The sequence below is a fragment of the Channa argus genome, chromosome 3 (genome assembly GCF_033026475.1).
Source record: "Channa argus isolate prfri chromosome 3, Channa argus male v1.0, whole genome shotgun sequence".
NCBI lineage: Eukaryota > Metazoa > Chordata > Actinopteri > Anabantiformes > Channidae > Channa > Channa argus.
The window spans coordinates 7,369,423-7,389,380 of record NC_090199.1 but is presented as its reverse complement, the minus strand read 5'-3'; the positions used below and the strand labels follow the sequence as shown (position 1 = coordinate 7,389,380).

Genomic DNA, 19,958 nt, shown 5'->3' with positions numbered 1-19,958 from the left:
TTTGCGTCATTCTTCAACGTTGACTTTACGCTGTGCGTCACCAAAAAAAAAAAAAAAAAAAGTCGGTTAAGTAAAAATACTATTTGGAAGAATATCTATATATGAGTCTCGTGTGTACTTGGATTAAAATACAAACCAAATCATTATATATTATTATTAACAATAATACAGTTAATTAATGATTATTATGATAAAACACTGGCTTTGTTTTATAGCTGAAAAGGTACCGTCACTGGCAATTTTGTTAACCTGTTTAGTTAGAAAGGGCTTTTAATTATGTACAATATAGAGAAAAAGGATATCTGATATGTAATATAAATATACATCAATCAATCACTATATTAAAAGCACCTGGTGATTTTAATATTGTGGTGGATGAAGGTAAACATGGAAAACAAATTGCTTATTTAATGCTGGCCATGATTGGCACTTTTCAGAATACCCAGTATTCTGGGTAAGATTTTATAAAAGGGACTAAGGCGCATTGATTGACCTAGTTCCTAAAAATTATTTGTCTAAGTAGCATTTAAAAAAAAAAAAATAATAATCTATACCATGTAAAATCCTCTTCGGCAAAGTAACCATAATTGCACTAGTCAAATTTAGTCTGACAACTACATATTTTATTGTAGTTTTTACAACGGAAGTAAGATCTATATTGTAGACAAGTTAAAATTGCAGGGAATTTTTTTGTCCTTTCGGCTTATCCCGTGAGTTCAGGGTCGCCACAGCGGATCATTGTCCGCATGTTGATTTGGCAGTTTTTACGCCGGATGCCCTTCCTGACGGATCGGAACTGCACAACTGGGAAGGGGAATGGACTGTTGGGGGTTCAGTGTCTTGCCCAGGGACACTTCGACTTATAGCCAAGGCCGGGGATCGAACCACTCACCCTGTGGTCCGTGGACGACTGCCTTTACCAAAATAAACATACTCCACTATTGACGCTTTAGTGCATTAATAAATAAGCATAAAATTTCATAAAATTGCTCCTTCAAGGACAATGAAATAACTTTTTGACTGATGCATTTACATGTCATACATGTCAAAGCACGTGTTAATAATGAAATTAATGCCTTCTGAGAAAAACACTTTGTCGCCAAAAACAGCGGGTTGCAAGGCATGTGCATTGTCACATGAATAACAAGAATTAGGTGAATACAATGATGAACAGCAAAGGAAAGAAAGGGTTTCTTCAACATCTTTATTATGAAGTACCTTTTAAAAAGAAATGTACAAGTGGAACCAGCAGAGTGACCTCTTGGCGTTTACCTATGAAAATTTTAAACACCATGAACATGTGGTGCAGGTTTGAAGACAAGTATGAAATGATAATGTACATATTTACAGCAGAGGATGTTATCAGAGCAAAAGTGAGCAAGCATGGCTGCAGCTAAAAACACAGGACTGAGAGAACAAAAACGAACATTAAAAGCATGGATTGGTTCAATAAACATATTTTTTTAAAGATAACATGATAAAAGGCACTGTGTTTCACACAAATCTACAACACAACAGATGCAGCTGTTTTTTTTTTTTTCTTTTGTCCATCAATCGTAATCACTAAGAAACAATTCTTAACAAATGTAATTTAAATGTCCCTGGGTGTTCTTTCTAACAAAACTGATAAAACGTGAGGGGCATAGCAGTTTGAACATAAACATTTCAACAAAATAGATAATTAAACTCATCAGGAAACATTCCTTATAAAGAACATGCTCGGTGATTATTAAAATTACATTTTTTATAAACAAATACATATCTAAATTTTTAATTTCATATTGAAGGCATAATGGGTTGAAATAAAAACAAATATACTTTACCATCTTGCATTTCCCTTACTGAGCAGAAACCCAGGATGAATTGTATTTGACATTCCTGCACTCTCTACTGTAGAACCTTTGTGTCTGACAGACATTCAATTAACAACACGCATAGATAACACAAACAATCAGGCCAAGAGCTGGAGATTAATACTGAAGGGAGAACCAGGCATGACATAGCAGGCAGAAGTTTAAAGAAATGGAAATTTACATTCAGCTTACAAAGCTGGTATTTCACTGTACTTTATGATACTCTGGCACCAAGGGCTCACTGCAGTACTCTGAAATTTTTCAAAATGGCCTTTATGCTTTTTTCGACTACAGATAAGACTATTCTCCCACCTCACTTCTCATATAGTTACGTTAAAGATGAAGCTATAACTTGCAGCTGGTTAACTTCACTTAATAGAAACATTTAACTGATTTGTTTTGAACTATCCTAATTTAAATAACGCGTCTAACATCCTATAAATTATAAAATTCTTATGATTTTGTAGTCTTGTGTGACAATATAACAAAATATTCAAAAAAATAATTTTGGGACTGTTTGTTGGAAATAAAAAAAAACAAGCAACTTCTAAATGACACCTTGGGCTTCAGTGGGAGAACATGGAGTCATGTTCATCTTTGCAGCAATGCATCAGGGGATATTTAACGTTCCGCTCTCGTGTAGCTGGGCCGAATCTGTTGAACTGTCTTAACCATCTGTCTGCTGTGGCTTTACATTAGCGGAGCACATATCGTTTGCAGAGTGGTATCAATGTTCTTACCCAAATTCCATCGAGCGAGCAGATTTCCCAGTAAATCAATCTATTTCTTTAATGTCTTAAACTGAGGCTAAAATGTTTGAAGTTTCTGAATATGTAAAAGGACGACAAACCTGCTTTCAGAAATGATTTAAAAAAAAAAAAAAAAGCATTTGACATTTGACTCATACACTGACTGCTCAGACACATATGTAAAAACATGGGATGCACAATATGCTCTTTGGCTAAGATCAGGTCTACACGACTGACAGGCTTTCGCGCTCACCAATACACTTCAGAAGAAGCATTCTAGATAGTAATGGCACTGGCTAGGCAGGCGGGCAGGCAGGCAGGCACCTAGACTGAGCTTGGAGTCACGCACACAGGCTCTGGATTTAGCAGAAAAGTGGCACACCTTTTAGTGTGCTTTCCTTTTTTGTGACCATTTTTGAGGGTGAACAAAATTAAAGAAAACAACAAAAACAGTATCCTAGTTTATAAACCGGGTGTGTGTGGGGTGGGGGGGGGTGGGGAAACAAGTAAGCAGTACACAATTTAGGTGCAAGGATGTGGAGAAGAGGAAAGAAAACAAAAAGGCTGCCCTGAAATGAGTAATGAACTAGCTTCAAAACATACACAATAACACAACATTAAGTTGAGATATGACAACATTAGGCTGCATTAATAAGTAATAGTACCTGCCTTGCACATACATAATTCAAATAAAATGAAAACAAGTAGCTAGGATACTTGTCTTATCAAAAATATGTAGCTTTGGTAAACAAGTTATGTAGAGAACCGTTGTCTAAACATGTTGATGTGAGATCACTACATGTAATCTGGGAATCAAGGATGAGAAAGTTTCTCTGTTTTGAGGCTATGCATCAACAACAGGAGAAGCAGGTAGAAGTTCCACTCCCCAAATTCCTCTGTCCTCTCTCTCTCTCTCTCTCCCCCCTTGTCACCAGTTGATGAGGAACAGAGACAGCAAATGTCAGCAAGACTCCCGAATGGAATAAAACTGCTTTCTTCACTGTCCCGAGCACCGATTGAAGAGTTTCCGTGGTAATGTAGCAGCATCGTAATGGTCTGCGGAGGACAGACTCCTCCAGAGCAGAAGTGGAAGACTACTTTATCCTCTATACCTCCACCTCACCCTTTTCCATCCATTGCAGTGGAAGTGGAAGACTGGTCAGACATCAGATCTCAACGGCCTTCCTTGGAGACCCACAGTGGAGACAAGACAGGTGAAATAATTTGTCCCTTCCCTCCGCTCCCGTTTGGCCAAGCTTCTTCGCTTTATGTGGACTTGACCCAGGCACTGATGCAGATGTCCAGATATTCCATAAAAATAACCTTCTTAATACTCAAGCTCCTACCATGCAGCAAAACCTCTCCTCTCTCACACATTCCTTCTTTCATTTGTCTACGGTTTTCACTCGTTTTGCCACAGCTGAATTTCCTATCCAACCCGAACTGTCCTCTTCCAATCTCCCCTTTTCAAATAATCTTTTTGCAATTGTGCTTCATCTTCCTGTTCCCAAATTTCAGTCAACCTTCTCCACTTTTCCGATGATTTTCTCCTCGAAGATAGGCAAGATCGCGTCGTCGTCGCGTACTTCCTCAAACACTACACCGCAATCAAACTCATCACTCACTTTCTTGAAGTAGAACCTGTGCACACAGACATAAAAGTCAATAATTGTCAACCCAATAAATATTGCAGTTGATTAATATTTATTGAAATATTTAACAATATATTTCATTGTAATATTTTATTCTTTGTATTATAACATTATATTTATTGTCATTTTTTTCTTCATATATTATGTATAATTTATCTCAACTAGGAATAAATACATTTATTTAATTTATGCATTTGTGTTCCAAGTAGTACATTTATATAAATGCACTGTATATTATGCCATTTGGACACCACATTAGTGATATTAACATTAAGACGGATATCTGCTGGCAGATTAAAACAGTGTCCTCACCTGTAGTGGCCCTTTTTGGTAAGCAGCTCCTTGAACTGGCCAAGAGTCACCACGCGGCCTTTGACTGATGTTCGGTATGGGATTGGCTCTCCACAAAAGTAGTAAGCGACCGTCATGTTCTCACACACCTGGCGCTTGCCTGACTTATGCCTTAAAAGAGAACAATTGCTATGTCAGAACATTCTAACCCAAGTACATGCAAGCTCTCTTGGACAAGTATGTGATTTGGGGTTTTACGTCTACCTCTGCTTGGCCTGCTGTAGTGCATTCCTCCTCCTCTCTTCCTCCAGCCTCCTTCTAGCCTCCTCCAGCTGGGTGAGGGGGTTGGGAGCTGGGTTGGGGGGCATAGCTGGGTCCTGGATGAAAGGGTGTGAGGGCTGGACTTGGGTAGACGTTGAGCCAGGGATGGTGGTGGACACAGAAGAGGAGTTGTTACGTAGCTGAGCGGAAACCCAGGGGTGCACGGCTCCAGGTCGTTCCACTGAAGTTGGACGTGGAGACTCACTGCTGGTACCTGTCCTCCTGGAACTACTGGTACTGCCCCTGCAAAGAAACCACGAAGGGAGACGGGATAAATTTGAGAGTACTTCTAGACTGGGCCTGAGGATTATGGATTTAGATCAAGCCAAAAAGCTGTAAAGGCAGACTAGTGAGTAGACGAGTCTCCATGTTCAACATGATATAATAAGTGAGTATTTACTGGTTTGTTTTACATTGTCGTATAAACACCTAAAAATTGACCTTGTGTTAACCAGAGATCTTTTTTAGAGAATCTAACAAAAAGGCTTCGAGCTGAGGAATCTAAAATTTAACAAGTGGGCTTTAGGACTCAGTCTTTCGTGGTGGAGTCATAATGGAGTGCGTTATATTAAGAGGTTGTTCTACAATCCCCCCGCCCCAGTCATTTTGAATAGGGTGTCCACATATTTAGAAGCACCTGCTAATGTAACGAACCCCCCTAGGTATGACTTCCATGGCCCAACAGTGACTCACCCATGTGAGCTCTTTCTCTGTCGGTCTCCTTCCATCATCCACTGCAGGATCTTCTGGTTTCTCTCCAGGTCCTCAATTGGTACCTGGGTCTCCTGTCCACGTCCACTCTCATCAACTTTGCTTGATGTCTCTGAAGTCTTCTTACAACCTCGCCGTGATAGTGTGCTCCCTTTACTACTGCAAAATGGAAAGTTAAATTAACACAAACCAGGTGAATAAAAGCACGGTTTGCGGTCCTTTGTTCTGCATCAGTTTAGCACATACCACACTAGCTTACCTGTAACCCATGCCTTCAAGTGTGCTGGCTCCAGCCCCATCTGCGTAGTTTCGACTTCTTCCTGGGTACTGCATGGCTGGGTCTCCATTCCACAAGAAGTTGGGCTGAGACCTAGAGCCTGCATCCTCCTGCCCTTCTCTTCCTCGGTGGTGGTACAGCTGTTTGTGGTGATGCATACCTAAGAAAAATATCAGAGCGACATTAATTACATACCAATCTCCTTTCAACACATGCTACATTCCACTCCGAGACACACTGCACTTCTTTTATACTCTGGCCTTTTTTTTTTCTTCCCCTCCACAGATTCTTACCTTTGACCCCAGCAGCAGGTAGACTGTGACCTCCCCCTCGATGTGGGGGGTAGTGAGGCGGCCCGATCCCCCCGTCAGGTGAGCGTGATGATTTGGGAGGAGTGTGTCGACCACCTCCTCCTGATGTGCTGTTGGTTGCTCCTGGCGACTGACAGCCTGGCGTTTTCATCACGCGCGATACATGCTCATCCAAAATAGACTCTGGGTCGTCGTCATGGGAATCCTCCATGGCAACCAGGCCGCCATAAGTGGCAACAGTTGCCGTGTTAGCAGTGGTCTCTGAATAGCGGGCTCCATAGAGAGGTGGAAATGATGAGGGGAGGGAGAGTGGTATGCTATGAGAAGACATGGAGGTTGTCATGGAGATGTCAGCATCGTCCCCCTCTTCTTCCTGTTGAAAATAGTATATAATAATCTTTGTTGGTAACATGCGCCTTTCAAACTTTTAACTACACACAAAAACACAAGGAAAAAGGTAAAAAGTAAATCAATCCCATGACAACAGGTGCTAGTAAAGTTTAATGCATTACTTCAAAACCCCAAAATAAATAAATATAATGTAAACTATTTTGAAGCTTTATGATACATTTAAGTTCAAACTGGCTGAATAAGCTGTCTTTACACTAACTCACTGTGAATGCTAAATGTACTTTTGCCCAAATAAAGTTTCTTACAAAAGAGAAAAGGACCAAAAGTGAATGTTAATTAGTCAACTCACTGACCAGTTAACTATTTATATAATTTTAAAATAAAACCTTTTTCCAACCATTTTTCTGGTTTACTTCAAATGTGATGAGTAGCCCCTGTTGTATGCAATTGTACCTTTCTTGAGAAACACCTGGAGTTCAAACCTTTACATATATCATAGTACACATATTCCTGTGTTTTTGGATCAGCTCCAGCTTGGCTTCGGTATTACCTATCGGGACGAACCCTCAAGGTATCCTGGCGGGGACATGTTTCTCACTCGCATAGCCTCTCTACCGGTGTGCCGCAGGGTTCAGTTCTTGGTCCTCTTCTTTTTTCTGTCTATACTACATCCCTGGGTTCTCTAATCCGCTCACATGGCCTTTTCTCTCTTGCTTACCTCAACTCCCCTCATTCAGGTTTACAATCCTTCCCGTCCACCACGGTCTGCCAACGAACAACGTCTCCTGGTCCCAGCACGGCACAGAAGACACCAAGCAAAACTCTTCAGCGCCATTATCGCACGATGTTGGAACGAGCTACCAAACTCTTCACACTCCGCAAACTCACTCCCAATATTCAAAAAAATGGTGAAAACAAAACTCTTCCGCACCTTCCTATGGACTTAAATCTATTTTATCTAAAAAATTTTAAAATAAACCACTTCTTCTCTGCTCTTTCTTGCACTTGGTCTCATGAAATGTAAACACTTTTCTGATAGGACTTAGCATTGATGTTTTCTCCTTGACTTAAGATTTTTGCTGCCTTGTACCTCACGTTGGATAACAGCGTCTGCTAAATGTAAATGTAAAAAATGTTTAATTGCTGGGAAAATTAAACTGCTGTGAATTTCACTTACAATTAAATGTATGGAATTATACCTTAACTCACAGGTTCAACATCCCAGGACAACATTTCAGTCTTACACTCACCAGTCGAACTCTCTTCAGCCTTTCTTCAAGTCTTTCCTGAGCTTCTCTTTCTCTGAGAACCGTCTCCAGCCTGCTGATGAGCTCTGCTGCAAACCTTTCAGGCTCTACATGGATGTCCTTTGGCATGCGGTACGTGCGCTGTTTGAAGACACAAGCACAAAAATTACACGCAATGAAAAGATACAGTTATTAAATTAAATTAAATTAAAAAATACTTTAAAAAAGCTAACAGTTTATTATTAGCTAACAGTTTATTATTTGAGCAACAATATTAAACAAAACAGGGACAAGGTAATTATTTTATTGTTGTTTTCTAGTGCAACTACAGCTGTGACAGCATTTAAATAAAAAAATTTAAAAATAAATTCTACTGATACGTAACATTTTATATCACCAGGGCTCATGTTACTGATATATAAATACAACTATGAGGGCTAAATGAGTTTCAAGTTTCTGTATAACTCACAGGTATATGAGGTAGGGGCACACGTCCATTGGCTTTGGCACTTTCATGCATCTCCTTACGATGCTGTTTTCGATATCTGTATGGAGGAATACCATCTCTGCACACAGAAAAACACACACACACAAACATAAATCATATTAACTAATACAGCAATGCAGTATTGTTGTTAAACAATTGACCGACTTTTTATAAAATTGATGTACGAAGTATCAATGAGATACAAGAATTCTGGGTAAGTGTGTGTGTGTACTTACACACTGCTGTCGGTCAGTGACAGTGTGTCTGCATCACTCGACATGCTTTGCTGCTCACTGTCATTAGCACTAGTTGCTGGAGCACGAGCATAGCCCATGTTTGCGTAGTATGGGTTTACCGGCTCCCTCCATGGTCTGAAAATGAGTACAGAGATAATAATGTAGCGAACACACATTAAATTAGTGATACATATACTGTATATATACATATTTGGAACAGCCAAGATCTCAAAATAATCCAGGTGTAGCCATAGATTTCCAGTTTCAGTTTTTTTTCAATTTATTTTAAAAGATAAATTTATTTTTATTTTAAGATTTTGCTCAGGAAAAACACATCTGTTCATCATAGAACATACGGTAAAAGGCCTAATAGCTATTAGCAAATTTGCAAATGTAGCAGTGTTTGTATGACTATTTATAAAAAAAAAAAAAACTATAAAAAAAAAAATCACTGTTACATTAAAGTGGGTAGGCTCCATTGCTGTACACTAGACCTGTTGGTACTAAAAATGAAAACCCATCCACACAGACACCCACACCCACCTGTACTCCCTGCTGTCCGGCCTTCTCCTGCTGGTGGAGGATCTCTGTGGTACTGTCTGCATCAGTAGGCTGTGAGTCAGTCTCCCAGCTGGTGTGTCTCCACACTCTTCTTTCTCTTCCTCCACCTCCCTCAGTCCACCTCCACCTCCTCCACACCTTAGACCATCACAAGCATTAACTTAATTATTAGTTATGAGAAAGGTTGATGTAAATGTTGCACCAAGTAACATGACATGCGTAGCTCCCGTGTATTATAGGTTATTAGTGGTGCAACATTTTACCTCCACTCCTCATCCTCTGCAAGGGTAGGCAGGTATCCAGACACAGGCTTGGCTGGTCCTGATGAAGGGCTCTGATCACTGGGGTTAGGCTTTGGACTCTCGCCTCCCGTCCGCGTGTACTCCAGGTACAGATCTGACTTAAGAAACAAAGGGTAGGTGTTCTCCTCCATCATGGCCTGAATCTCTGTCTGGGCCTGGAACACACACATGCACAGAGGTCACTTACAAAGACTTAATATTTTGCCAAGCAAACGACATTGTTTATAATGACTTAAATAGTGCACCATCTCATTAATGCAGCGTACTGGTTTCAGTTCAAAGGAAAAACTAATGATAATAAAAATTATGACCCAGCTCGAGTCTTAGTTAAGGTTTTTTTTTTTTTTTTTTTAAAAAGATTACAATTCAATATTGCTCAGTTTTTAGGTACAAGTTTGAACATGGCACAATATAATCACAGTAAGGTGCAGACTGACACAGAGAAGTTGGTTGAAACCACATCAATGTTTCATCTGAAAATGTCAACATGCATCACTATTTGGTTTCACAACCCTCCTTGATCGAAAGTCAAGTCAGACAGTACCTGGGTTTGGTGTACCAGTGTTTTAAGCATTTCAGCAACATTTAACAGACTGCCTGAATCTAAAAACAGCTATATAGAAGAGAAGAGAGAATAGCAAAAGACTGGCTGGGGTGAAATTTGCTTGATTTGGTTCTTTATAATAATCATGTAGTCTCACTCTTTAACTTGAACTTTAACTGTTGTTTAACAAATTGAACTTAATAAACCAGCAAAACACATGAAAATATCTTTGCGTTACATGCATGTTACTTTACTCTTAAAAAGTTTTTTCTAAAAAAGGTTGTAAGTAGCTTAGCACATTACTAGCTAAGCAAAGTAGAGATACCTCTACTTTACTGAAGTATTTTCCTTACACTTTTTCTCCACTACATTTACGTTACAGCTTTAGTGACTAGTTACTAGTTTACTTTTTGCAGACAGAGATCTTATACAAAATCTAATTAATATGAAATTATTATTATTGATAAACCATCTGTCAATACATAAATTGATTGAAATCTGCTTAAACACTACCACTACCTGTACTGTTTATGCTGTGTAATTGAGTATTGAGATTTTGTACTTCTACCATCTCGGTTATTTCCCATCGAACAGCACTGAATTTCATTGACAGCTCTATGAAACAGCTTGTGACTGAAACAGCTTGTCATTATTGCCTGCAGCACAGATCACCTGTGCAAATCTGCTCTTTACTACAAATTAATGTTCTGGATCCACTACAGTCATAAGTTTGGCACTGTTTGCAATTTTCTCTATACATTAGTCATAAAATGTGATCTGAATTTCCACAAAGTCACAAATAAACTCAATATTTTCGAGCTGATGAAAGAAAAAATAAATAAAAATCATTACCTTTTACGTCTTTTTGAACACACCGATTCAAAGTGATGGTGGAACAAGTCATGGTAACACTAGGTCTCTAACAACTAACAACTTATAAAAACACAGTGTCAGTAGCTGATGTGAGCCGACCATATGCCAAACATTAGAAAGGCATGGTATCCAATTTTGAGAAGCAATATGCCAGGGTATAGTCAAGGACGTCATCGCAAACAAACAAACAAATAAATAAAGTCAACGGCTTTCGGCTTGTCCCTTCAGGGGTCACCACAAACATGTTCCGCACGTTTATTTTGGCTTGTGTTTTTACAAGCCGGATTCCCTTCCTGCCGCAACCCTCTCATTTGTGCTGGGCTCAGGACCAGCACCAAGGTTGCCCTTGGTGGCTGGGTGGGGCCAAGGCTGGTGGGGTGGGATTTAAACATGCTTCCTTGTGCATCCCAACCCAATGCTCTACCACTGAATTATCAGGCCCCCCAAATATATAATAAAATTATAATAATAACAAAAAAGAAACAACAAAACAAATTGCAACAACAAGAGGGCACAAGCCAGGATCTTCTTGTGCCAGTCCCAAGTCTGAATAAATGCTAAGGGTTGTGTCGGGAACGGCATCAGACGTAACACACGTGCCAAATTAAACCTGCACATCATGACTTCCAGACCGAATCTGAATTCCATACTGCATCGGTGAGGGCCCGGGTTAACAACGACCGCCACGGGTACTGTTGACCTACAGGGTGCCGATGGAAATTAGACTGTTTGTCAAAGAAGGAGAGGAGGAAGGTGTGTTCGTAGGCAGAGAGAGAACAGGAAAGCTAAGAATGTAGGACTGACAGTAGGGACTTTGAATGTTGGTACTATGACAGGGAAAGCCAGGGAGTTGACTGACATGATGCAGAGAAGGAAGGTGGACATACTGTGTATCCAGGAGACCAGGTGGAAAGGTAGCAAGGCTAGAAGCTTAGGAGCAGGGTTCAAGTTGTTTTACCATGGGTAATATAGGAAGAGAAATGGAGGAGTTATCCTGAAAGAGGAGTTTGTGAGGAATGTTCTAGAGGTGATTAGAGTATCAGACAGGTTGATGAGTCTGAAGCTGGAAATTGAAGGGGTGATTGTTCAATGTTGTTAGTGGTTATGCCCTACAGGTAGGATGTCAGTTAGAAGAGAAGGAGAAATTCTGGAGAGAGTTAGATGAAGTGATTCAGAGCATCCCCAGAGGTGAGAGAGTGGTGATTTTAATGGACATGTAGGTGAAGGGAACAGAGGTGATGAGAATGTGATGGGCAGGTTTGGTCTTCAGGACAGGAACGTAGAAGGACAGATGGTGGTAGACTTTGCAAAGAGGATGGAAATGGCTGCAGTGAACACTTTCTTCCAGATGAGGCAGGAACATAGGGTGACGTGTAAGAGCGGAGGGAGAAGCACTTAGGTGGACTATATATTGTGTAGAACACCACAGCTAATTTGATCAGGAAGACATGTAGGAAGATAACTGGGGAGTCCTCGGGAAAGAGGAAAGTGGACAAGGAGACTTGGTGGTGGAACGAGGAAGTTCAGGAGTGTATACAGAGAAAGAGGTTAGCTAAGAAGAAGTGGGACACTGAGGACTGAAGAGAGTAGACAGGAGCACAAGGAGATGCAGCGTAAGGTGAAGGTGGAGGTGGCAAAGGCCAAACAAAAAGCATATGAGGACTTGTATGTTAGGTTGGACACTAAGGAGGGAGAGGTGGATTTGTACAGGTTGGCCAGACAGAGAGATAGAGTTGGGAAGGATGTGCAGCAGGTTAGAGTGATTAAAGATAAGGATGGAAATGTATTGACAGGTGCCAGGAGTGGGATGGGAAGATGGAAGGAGAACTTTGAAGAGTTGATGAACGAGGAAAATGAAAGGAAACAAAGAGTAGAAGAGGTGACTGGTGTGGAGCAGGAAGTAGCAAAGATTAGTAAGAGTGAAGTGAGGAGGACGTTGAAGAGGATGAAGAGTGGAAAGGCAGTTGGTCCTGATGACAAACCTGTGGAGGTATGGAAGTGTTTAGGAGAGGTGGCAGTAGAGTTACTGACTAGTTTGTTTAACAAGATCTTGGAGAGTGAGAGGATGCTGAGGACTGGAGGAGAAATGAACTGGTGCCAATTTTTAAGAATAGGGGAGATGCAACTACAGAGGAATAAAGCTGATGAGCCACACAATGAAGTTGTGGGAAAGAGTAGTGGAAGCTCGGCTAATGGCAGAGGTGAACATTTGTGAGCAGCAATATGGTTTCATGCCTAGAAAGAGAACAACAGATGCAGTATTTGCTTTGAGGATGCTGATGGAAAAGTACAGAGAAGGTCAGAGGGAGTTGCATTGTGTCTTTGTAGATTTACACCAGGCAGACATGATCCGGTGTGACAACCCTGAACTCATGGGATAAGCCGAAAAAAACAAAAAAACAAACAAACCCAAAAAAAAAACACTAACAGTATGGCTGAGCTGAAGCAGATCTGTCAGGTAACATGTCCCAAAATTCCCCCTGAACCTTCTGCAAGTCTAATTCACAGCTCAAGGAAACGCTTGTCTGAGGTAATTCTGTAGTTTAACACTATTGCCATTACATACATTATATTGAAAAAAGTATGTTTATTGGGTATGTTCAATAAAGACTTTAAAGATCATGACTCTTAGTGGATCTAGAGATTGCTGACTACAAGATGTTAAGAGACAGAGGTCAGGTGAACGGTCTATGGATTTTACTTGACTAACTAGCCAACAGCTATCTTCAGATATTGGGGTGATGTCAACAAATAGGCCACAGATTAATTTTCGTCAGTGAACAGTTTATGTTTCTGTGCAGTACACCGCTCACTGCGGTGGATGTGCTGTACCTGAGTGAAGCATCTGCTTCTGTCAGCGCACATAAATGCTGGTTCCACAGTATTTTAACCAAGAAATGCATCTTCAATTTTGACTATGTGAATTTTACATTTTTATATTCAAATAACAGTCTTGCATAATTGTGGAATAAAGAAACGTTCCCAGGATTCTGAGAGGCACTTTATGCAACATTAGAATGAATGTGATGTAAATTAATCATCATGAAGCAAATCAAAAATAAGGCAATCACACCGTGCATGAACAGAAATCAAATTAAATTTGGAGATCAGTGCTGACATCAAGCCGTAATGCAGAAAGCTTAAAGGAAATAACACAAAGAAGGAATTACTAAACTGCAATATTGATGAATTGCGATTGCATAGCAGCCTGGTACCTTTATGGGTATGATATAGGGCTGGGATGCAGAAGTCTCCTTGTTCAAATCCCAGCCCACGCACAAGGTGTGTCCTTGAGCGAGACATTCAGCGCCTAGCTCCCTGGGTGTGGCTTTTGGCTGCCCGCCGCCCCCTATCCCAGGGGGTTGGGGTTAATGTAGAGGACAAATTTCATTGTAACATGTGTACCTAAATGTAGATGCACTTAATGACAATGCAGCTTCTAATATTACAGGAATATGGTTATTTTACACTGATCTGCCCCGGTTGATCCACAGTAACCAACTCATAACTCAAGAACCCTAAATTTGAAATCTGTGTAACACAACATGCACTGCTCCTATTAGGATATTTTACAAAGACAAAATTCATGCTTTAAATCACCTGTTCAAACATCGCAGGGTCTGGATGTGGTCGTCCCACACAGTCTCTAATGAAACTTTTCGTGGCTCCTTTGATCTGTTTGGAGACAATTCCACTTCCATCTACAATGTACTTCCTGTAGATGGCCTTGGCCAGCTTTGCCCTCTTCTCCTGGCTGGTCTTCCTGAAGCCTGAGCAGGCAAACCAGAAATCCAGAAGGTCTGCACACCCTTCCTGACACAGGAAGTTTCTGAATAGCTGGATGCCTTCCTGGTCATCTAGGAGAGAGTGAAGTGACTCAGCCCACTTCAGGTAAGGTGGAGTCGGCGATGCCGAGCCCTCGGGTTCATACCCCAAGTCCAGATCAGGGCGGCGTGGGGTAGCAGACGAGGAGGAGGGTGTGTAACTTGAGAGATCCCCCATTTTAGATGATGAAGATGTCGGAGGATAACAGAGGGTTTGGGAAAGGTTGTTTGGACGAGTGTTGGCTGACTGGACTGGGGGGTCCACATCAGATCCCTCCTCACCAGGAACTGGGGGTCGCGGAGCATCTTCGGTAAAGTGGGTAGGGCCGCTCAAAGAGGCCACAACCCCACCACCACCACCACCACCACCCCTGTACCCAATTCCATGTAATTCTCTGACAACACTCATGTCTCTGATTGCACCAGGCAGAGGTCAGATCTCCCCCTCTAGCAACGATTTTGCTGCCAAACAATTCACCCTATGACAGAGACAAGAAAAACATTTGGTTGGAGCGGTGGGAGTTGGCATAAAGGAAATAAACATTTTTAGTAAGATAAGCATGACTCTTGACCCCCCTGCACAGGGTCAAGACCATTTATATATATATACTGTGAACACAATAACATGGTAATAAATCCCAACGCAATAAAAATACATTATATGCAACAACGTATCACAGATCAGAGATGAATCTTGTCATAAATGTATACAATTATATGTACTAACTTACCATGTGATTATGCTAATAAATCCATTTTAAAATACATTTAGCCATTGATATGTAGGGAATGATTTTAGCAACTGAGCATCGAACCTGGTTCAAAACGACTTTATGCCGTGCACGTATATTTCCAAGTTCGAAGTTCTTCGAAGTTTTTGTTATCAGTTTATCATTTAGCTTTAAAGCCAGAGCCAACAGCTACCCACAAAGAACACACACACACATCGTGCAGCTGGACACAACTTCCTAAATAACCAACAAATGTGAACAAGCGAAGACAGCTAGCTACCCTCGTAGCAATGCCACCACAAATGCCAGCGCTTTGAAGTGAGAATCTCATTCATCTTGGCCTGCAAAGACGGTGGGGGATGGGTACAGAAACAAACTCTACAACCACACAAGACGGGCCTGCACGCAACACTTCATCACCAGCGTACTTTGTGAACTGATTTGTGCCCAGCCAACTCGCACAGAAACAGCGCTAAACTTTATCATAAATAACTTGAACAAATCGGACGATCCGAGATCAAACGAAAGCAGAAAGCGGGGGCACGTTTCTCATTAAGTGGCTGCAGCTTAGCTAGCTTGGGATGTTAGCAGGCTAGTTTTGGTTAGCTTGCTAGCTGGCTACCTTAGCTAGGTGCATTAACGTCCCGTGTTTTCCACAAAAGTGGGTGTCCTACCGTCTCTGAAAGGCCGTTCCCCTCGATCCGCTGCATCGGGGATACTGGCACGAACTATGTGCTCCAAATCGCAGCATGTGGATAGCTGTCTGATACTAAACAATCCCGAAAATAACCCGTCGTCTTGCCCTTAACTCCCCATGGTGGCTAGTTTCTGAGCAATAATACAGAGCGAGAGAATACGTGCGTGCACGCCGACGCCGTGCGGCACGTTTTATAGATCTGCAGCACATAGAAGCGACAGGGTCGCTAAGCTTTCACCTAGGTAGCAGTGGAAGTATTTGGAATATTTAGGTAAATTGATCAAATTTAGTATTACCCAAAAATGTACAAGTTTGTATTAAAATTTTATTCGGTTTTATTAAAAGTAAAATATTATGAGAAACACGTTTTAAAATATAAAACATAAGGTTGTAAAACTAAAAAGGTTTATGTTCCGTTGCCAATGTAACTTAATCATTATATAGCACTTAAACCATTAGTCAATTAGTGAATTTTTGGATCATTTTTATCAAACAAATTAAAGTGGAATTTTAAATATTTTTATACAGTATAACAGATAATTTTTTTTCAAGCAAAAAAAAAAAAAAAGTCAAGTTTGTTTTACCAAATTAACTTACAGCTGTGTTGATTTCAATTTACTAATAAAGAAAAGCATTTTGTAACATAGAAGGTCGATGTGGGTTTTTAAAATTCTACACTGCCCTTTATCTAGTGTGGATGTTAAATATATATCATGCACTAAAAAGCACATTTTATTCAAGATGTTGTGGGTGGGGTAGAAAAATAAGTATCTCAGAATTATGAGCAATAGTAAAGTGAACTTTCCATTACAGCAGCTTAATGGACTTAGTAGAGCATTGGATTGGGATGCAGAAGGCAGCGGGTTCGAATCCCAGCCACCAAGGGCAACCTTGGTGCCAGTCCCGAGCCCGAAAAAAAAAAAAAAAAGCGAGGGTTGCGGCAGGAAGGACATCCGGCGTAAAAACATATGCCAAATCAACGTGCGGAACATGTTCCCCTGTGGCGACCCCTGAAGGGACAAGCCGAAAGCCGTTCACTTAATGGACTTAAGTAACATGATCAGTGTAATTACAAAGATTGTACTTGAACTGTGGGGCATTTTTATTACAGCCAAAAGTCAGAATATTGAAGTATTTATCTGAATCCAGTGGATGACACCCAGCAATTGGTATAGTGACCCTGGCTCATGTCAGTGTTATTTAGGCTACTATTACATAGGCCTTGTATTAATTTTGTAGTTGTTCAAGAAATAGCTAATATTAATTATGAATTATAGTATATTTTTGAATAGTTTAATTCATGATTATGAATAAGAATCATGTTAACTATTTAGCTGAGATGTAGCTGCCAAATATTTGAACTGAAATAAAAAGTTCAAAATGTGGATCTGAAATGCAGTGAATTGAAAATAAATCATTGCTCACAATGCATCTATGTAAGTACAGTATCTACACTTTGAGTGTTTAGTCAATACAGAACTTGAGTAAATGTACTTAGTAATTACTTTCCACCACTGTTGCTGCGTTAGCAATATCGGTTTACAGCGCTTATCGCTTCTAACTATCGCAGATCTTTGTCGGGTCAGCAAACTTCGCCCAACAGCGCCTCTGCCGACAAGAACAGGTCGTTACACAATTTAACAAAATAAAACGGACTGGAATACAAAGCCTTTCTAGGCTTTCCAGCCGTTTCTAGACTATAATTAGTAGTTACAATATAGTTAATGATAAGCTGATATTACCACACTTTGCCATAAAGATAAATAAAAGAATGCGTAAAAAAAAACGCAGGACCCTGACAAAGAAACAGAACCACAGAAAACATGACCAGGTGCAGCTTAATCTGGTCCAGGCAATCAGCCGGATTGAGAGACAATTCAGAGGCATCACGCACGTTTTCGTACGAAAGACTACATTAAAACAATGATCAGACTCACCTTGGGTTTGTTACCTCTGAACAGGTGTTCACATAATGGAGCGCAGCGCCACTGGAACAGTGACTGACATGACAGAGGGAACGAGCCGCTGCCGCCACCTGAGCATCCCGCCTGTCACTTCTCTCTGCTGGGCTGTCAGTCCGTTAGTCAGGAGCACCGAGCTGCCACCGGTGTGTGTGTGTGTGTGTGTGTGTGTGTGTGATTGAGAGAGGGAGAAAGAGACAGTGAGAAAGATGGAGAGAAATAGAGAGAGAGGTGGAGAGAGAAAGGGGATAAAAGGAGGAGGAAGGCAGAGAAATTAGACCATTTATGTTATTTCAAAATTAAAAAGGTATACATCATATTTTCACATGTTAAGTTCTGAAAACAGCTTTTGCTCAGTGAGAAGTGTGATTTTTTTCCCCCACCTGATGCTTTAGTTTTTGCACTATAACTATTTGCAAATCACATCTGCTTATATGTGATTTTATAATGTGAGATCGTCTGTTCTACATGAGACAACATGCAAAACAGTGTAAACATTTGATGGATTCTTATAGCTTTTTTTGGTGTAAAATGACCCAATAAAAACAGAACTACAGAAAGCATAGAACGATAAAAATAATAATTATTACACAAATACAGGTTCACTAAGAGGTTAATTTAGTTGCTGATTTGGACCTTTTACTCTTTACATTTTTCAATTTTTACATGGAGTTTGGCCAGTTACTATGGGATGACATACGTTAAAATCACAATTTCTTGCGAGCACTTTAAGAATTTCACAACTCTGGAAAGACCTGTCGACAGGCTTACTATTGTCCAAGTCCATTTCCTGCTCCAGAAGCTCCAGAATACGCTGTTTCCAAAGTCAAGAATGAACTTCACTCAATAAAAAGTTCTCAAGAGAAATTCATGTGACTCTTTGTCTTTTACTAATGAACGAGTCACACATTCATTTTAGTGATAAAAATCGATAAACTAGGTCCAAATTGAAGAAAATAAAATCCACATGGGGACTGGAGTTGTGATCTCTGAATGTGACTTTTGGATATAGTGTAGGCTATATAGTTGTTTACCATGCCTCCCCTCCGTGTAGAGGGAGCAGGCTCTGGTGGTTCGGATGAGGTCCAGGCATCTGTCTGATTCGTTTTCCACTTCTTGAAGTATTGCATGTCCATGACAATCTTAACCTGGGAACAATAACAAGACATCATTAATAAACAAGAAAACTAAGAAACAGACATCATGGAACCTCATGCGTTTCTGATTTATTTCATTAAGTCCATGATGTGCTATTGAGACAATGAAATAAAACCACAAGTAAGCAACTGCAGTGCTACCAACACCATTAACTGGCCCACACCTTCAACTGTTCAGTAAGTGATCTAGTGATGTCTTTCAGAGAGCAGTAATGAAGACGGGCAGTAGGGTTGCTTGCAGTGGCGGCTTGAGAAAATGATGATGAAATGTTTGGCCGGCTGTTTGATTGGCAGATTTTACCGAGCCAAGATGAACACGCTTCATTATGGTAATGTATTCACATCACTTTGGCTTATATCCTCAGCAGTCAACACACAAATACACACATGCATACACATGCACAGGTTGCCGCTGCAACAGGCTGGTGTTGTTATGGTTGCTGCAGTGTCCCCAGAGACAATAAGGAGAGAGAGAGGTGAGACAAAGACAGAATACTGAGGAAGATGAACTTGACCTTTATGATGTCTTGGTGAGGAGGGGTTGGGGGCATGTTGGTACTTATGAATCTGTAATGAATTTCGATATGTGTGCGTGTGTGTGTGTGTGTGTGTGTGTGTGTGTGTGTGTGTGTGTGTGTGTGTGTGTGTGTGTGTGTGTGTGTGTGTGTGTGAGAGAGAGAGTTGTAGAGGTCTGAGCTCTCAGCTGAAGAAAGGTCATCACACAGGGGGGGGCACTAATACACCTCATGCTCCTCTATCATTCTACTGTGTATATGGCTGGATCTCTATGGCTGGATAATAGATTTAATCAGTATGACAACA

General features: G+C 40.6%; 1 pseudogene; it reads right to left on the bottom strand.

Moving 5' to 3' along the window:
• Positions 1 to 1,183: 1,183 nt before the first annotated feature.
• On the bottom strand, positions 1,184 to 16,178 carry LOC137123668 (axin-1-like; annotated as a pseudogene).
• Between the last annotated feature and the right edge of the window lie 3,780 nt (positions 16,179 to 19,958).